The sequence below is a fragment of the Myotis davidii genome, unplaced genomic scaffold (genome assembly GCF_000327345.1).
Source record: "Myotis davidii unplaced genomic scaffold, ASM32734v1 scaffold72, whole genome shotgun sequence".
Classification (NCBI taxonomy): domain Eukaryota; kingdom Metazoa; phylum Chordata; class Mammalia; order Chiroptera; family Vespertilionidae; genus Myotis; species Myotis davidii.
In genome coordinates, this window is record NW_006284618.1 from 775,092 (window position 1) to 779,972 (window position 4,881).

At 55.5% G+C, this 4,881-nt stretch overlaps 1 long non-coding RNA gene across 1 annotated transcript in view; it reads left to right on the top strand.

Moving 5' to 3' along the window:
• Positions 1-4,875, top strand: part of LOC102765559 — a 14,632-nt gene extending 9,757 nt beyond the window's left edge. The window contains exon 4 of the long non-coding RNA XR_435218.2: positions 4,641-4,875. This is a non-coding gene — a long non-coding RNA (uncharacterized LOC102765559). The remainder of the gene's footprint in view (positions 1-4,640) is intronic.
• Positions 4,876-4,881: the final 6 nt, after the last annotated feature.

Sequence of the window (4,881 nt, forward strand, 5' to 3'; positions counted from 1 at the left end):
TAAGAGTAACTCATGCCAAATCCTCCTTAGAGAGGCAGGTATAAATGAGAAACCTGTGGCACTATAACAGCTGGAATGGCCAGGTTTCTCTATGGAGTACAGAGGATTGGTGATCACTATGGAATGTCCTCTTTTTGAAAAAGAAAAACCACTTTACCGGCCTTCACACCAGCATCTCCAAAGGCCACGGGCGCTGTCTGCGTGCTGCTGTCTGAGCGAGCAGAAGCCACGCGGAGACACCCCGGGCCAGATGCTCACCCCTGGGCAGGCGGGCCACGAGGCCATTTACTTCCTTACGTCCACCTGTTTTGTGTTTTTCATTCCAACAGGACTCCCTGTCTGTCAGGCGAGGCTGTGCGGAAAAATGCAGCCAACTCTGAAGCACGTTTCCAAACTCGGGCTCTGTCTTCTGTTCTCATCTAATCATTGGCTGTAATTTTCTATCCAAGAAATAAGCGAAGAAGATGTGCAGGGAAAGTGGGTTCTGGACAGAAGGGAGGCAGTGGGCAAGAGGGAGAGAGAGAAAGAGAGAGAGAGAGAGAGAGAGAGAATATCTTATTTAAGACCATGGTTTCTGCCCGGGGGAACTATTCCTCATCCCATGGAGAAGGGTGCTGGCGTGTGTGCCGCGGTAACACGCGGAGAGCGTCCCTACCTTACCCATGACCTTCCTGAGAACCTCATAAGGTATTCAGTCCCCAAGGAAGCCGAAGATAGTTCAAGCTAAGTCACACCGGTTCTCAACCTGTGGGTCGCGACCCCTTTGGCGGTCGAATGACCCTTTCACAGGGGTCGCCTAAGACCATCCTGCATATCAGATATTTAAATTATGATTCATCACAGTAGCAACATTACAATTATGAGGTAGCAACAAAAATAAATGTATGGTTGGGTCACAACATGAGGAACTGTATTTAAAGGGCCAGAAGGTTGAGAACCACTGAGCTAAGAGCTATTAAAGACTTGTTCAAGGTCATTTGGTCAGCAAGTGACCAAGTTTGGATTTGAGCCTTAACCTGACGGACCCCAAACGCAGCCTTTCTCCATGTTTTACCACTGGATGAAGAAATCCCGAACCTTCTAGGGGCCAGGCCCTGTCCCTGGTACCATGGACGTGGAGAAAAGGTGTTCCCATGGTGTTGTATGGGGGGGCCTGTGGCCCTTTCCCTGGCATCTGGGGACGTGGGTGGGGATCCTCCTGGACAGCCCTTCTTTGTAGCTGCCCCCAGGCGGGCAGGGTTTTCTCTGCCCTTTTCTTTTTTTCAATATATTTTTATTGATATCAGAGAGGAAGGAAGAGGGAGAAAGAGATAGAAACATCGATGAGAGAGAATTATTGATTGGCTGTCTCCTGCACACCCCTTACTGGGGACTGAGCCCACAACCCGGGCATGTGCCCTTGAGTGGAATCAAACCTGGGACCCTTGAGTCCACAGGTTTGAATTTTTTATTTATAAAATCTCATTAATTTATATTATTAATCTCACTGACGCTCTACCCACTGAGCCAAATCAGCGAGGGTTGCCCTTTTTTTCATCGGTGCTATTACCCTCATTTGTCCCTGCAACATGGGGTCTGGCCCTGGTCTCTGGCCTGGCAGCGGCTCGCTGCCCCCTCGCAGCCCCTCACTGCCCGACTCCAGGCCGCCTCCGCCTGTGTAAATGCTGCTGACGGGCTGTGGATTGCTCCAGGCCTCAGTTGTGATGGGTGTGGAGGGACCTGCTAAGTTGCTCCCGACAACTGTGCGACTTGTTCCATCTCCGGGCCCAGCCTGAGGCCACCGGCTCATAACACACCTTCCCACCCACAGGGCGAGGAGAGAAAGGCAATCATGTCAGATCCTGAGAGGTGAGAACTGCCTGCTTGCTCCCGCTCCTCACTGCACCCCCCCCCCCAATTTTATTTAGAAACACTTGGCCGGAATTTTGTGGGCTTGGGCCGTGGTTACAATCCTGCTGGAACACAACCTGAGTTTATTGGGAGAAAAGCTGTAATGGGGGCTGAGGCTCACGTGGTTTGGGGGGGTCTCCTCTGAGCAGACAGCAAGCAGACCAACTCCCTCCTTGCACATCCTGGGCTTCAGGGTAGACTTGATATCTGGGCCCCAGCAACGGTGGTGGTCATGCTCATTCATTCATTCATTCATTCATTCATCACCAAATCCTTCCCCAGCGCCTGCTGTCTGAGCCCGGGCACTGGGCTGGGCTGGGCCAGGGCGGGTGCTGCCCCCGTGAGGTGTCTGACTGTGGCTGCTGACATGAGCGTGAATCAGATATTCCCACAGCTCAGTGTCTGCGGGGGAACTGGGACAGGCCAGGAAGGACGAGGAAAGGTGCCGTGGGACACCGTTTGGGCTGGGCAGCGAGGTGGTAGCCTCTCTGAAGAAGGGAGCCGAGTTCCCCGGGACTCGGGTGGGGTATGTGGTTAGGAGGAAGGAAGAACAGCGAGTGAGAAGGAGCAGGAACGGGACAGAATCTGCTTCATTTGAGGGTCGGGAGGGAGGCCGGAGTGAAGGCAAGGCTGGCTCCCCAAGGCGAAGCGCGTGGAACATTCTGGAACTTCAACATGGCCAAGGCCAGCGGGAGGTGGCCTCCCCTCAGTGCTTCCCTCTCTGGCAGTCGCTCCACCCCAGACGCTTGGGCTCACTCCCTCTCCACCAATCCTGCTCTTGACAGGATCTCAGGACATTGGTTTAAATTTTAAAAAAAGAGAGAAAAGTGAAGGCTCCTACTCTGTAGCTGTGAGGGCAGGGTGAGCAGGGTGTGGCCTGTGTCCCCCGTGCTCACAGAGCCCTTCAAGTGCCCCCACAGAACCGTCTGCAAGACCCAGAGACCGGGGCCCGAGAGGGGACACTGGGAATCAGACACACCACGTGGCCACCCAGGGAGGGGATGGGGGTGGGGGACAGGTGGTCGGGGGGCGTCTTCCCGAAGGATGAGGGTTTCTGCAGGTGAACCTGGAGGAAGGCGGAGGGAATCCCCCGGAGGCAAGTCCCTGTCCTTCTCCAGGGAGCTCTGCTTCTCGGGCCTGAAGGGAGTCAGAGCAGGAGGAGTCTCCAGAGGACCCGGCTCCTTAGCGGAGCCCTCGCTCCTGGACCAGGAGGCGGCTGCCCTCTGGCTGCTATTTCCCTCCCGCTGGGGAGCAGCCTGGGATTCCACAGAGGAAGGGAGAGGGAGAGAGAGAAACATCAATGATGAGAACCACTGATCTGCTGCCTCCTACATGCTCCCCACTAGGGATCGAGCCCACAACTTGGGCCTGTGCCCTGACCGGAAATAGAACCGTGACCGCCTGGTTCCTAGGTTGATGCTCAACCCCTGAGCCACGCCGGCCAGGCTAGAGCAGACGGACAAGCAGATCACTCTGTCTGTGCCTCAGTTATCATATTATAAGCCCATCAATCCTCACTTGGCCCTGTGGGACCAAAAGTGAGAACCCCCGGGTTACACCAGCAGCTCCGTGGATTGAGCTGCAGCTAGACACAGGCACGGAGCTCCACTGACAGCTGACAATCCCGCATGCGGCTTCCCCATGCAGAGGTCCTGCCTGTCCTGACGGGGGACTGAGGCTAGGAGGTTAACCCCTGGCCTTTCATGCGGCTCCTAGAGGACTCTGACCGCTCAGGCTCCGTGCTGGCCGAGGACGGTATCTCCTAGGATTTCCCTTGTGCCATGAGCAGCCACTGAAGCAGAGTGTGTCCTCCAGGTCCTCGAGCCCCATTTCATGGATGGGAAAACCATCACTGGAGGGCAGGGGTGGGGAGGGGAGGGGTTTGGGAAAGAACTCAACCCCAGAGGGAGCTGGCGGCGGACGAATCCTCGGTGGCGGGCGCAGGCAGCGCTTCCACTCAGGCTGCCTCAGCCGCACTCCGCAAGCCCAGCTGATAATTGCTCATTATGTGCTTAATCTGGGCACAGCCGGCCTGGCAGTGGAATTAGCTCACATCAAAGCGAGCACTTCAAAGGGGCAGAAAGCTGGCCTCGGGGTAATTAGCAGAGGGCCTTTCTCTCCTGCCTGGGACAGTTGGAGGGGTTTCGGGCAAGGTCCAAATGGTACCAAGTGAAGCTCAGAGTTGTCAACTCTGCTGAACTTGGACAGGCAAGGCCCATGACTCTGTGTGTGTGTGTGTGTGTGTGTGTGTGTGTGTGCGCGCGCTTTGCACCCCTGGTTTCTTTTTTCTTAAGAGAGATAATGTTCAGGCCCTCTACTGCCTGCCTGGCCCAGATGCCCTGGTCAACTGATGTCCCCAGCTTCCCTGGAACCCCGTGTACCCTCTCTTTAGACTGCCGTGTTCTTCTGGCAGGAGGTGGAAGAAAACATACACATACGCGTTCATTCATCACCATCGGAACCCAGAAATCAAAGCTGAAAGGTGACACAATCTTGCTTGTGCATAAAGATGCTGGGCCCTATGTCACCATGACTCAGTTTCCCTAGTTGCCTATACAGAGGTCCCTTAGGTGTCAGCCCTGGCTTGGAAAGTATTGGTTTCACCCATCGAAGTGGAAATGAGGGGTGGGTGGGGGGAACAGACCCGAGAAAGTCAAAGGACTGGCTTGGTTGCTGAGCGAGACCCGCTTCTCCCTCGCCCGCTGGAGGGGACAGGCAAGGTGATGTTATGTCTCGAATCCCATTTGCAGGTGCCTCTCACCCAGCCAGGTGTCCCACCAGCATGGCGTGGATGTGCAGAGAGTGCTAAGAGACGTTATAATGGAGTCTGGTGCCACTTCTCGATGGCCTGTGGGGCACTCAGGCTAACAGGCCCGAACGGGGTTGATATATGAGAAGAAACGGTGCTGAACTGGCCAGCGGGGGACGGAAACCCTTTGCGCCTCTGGCCGGGCGAGCGCGGACTCAAGGACTGCTTGGTGCAGGTGAAAG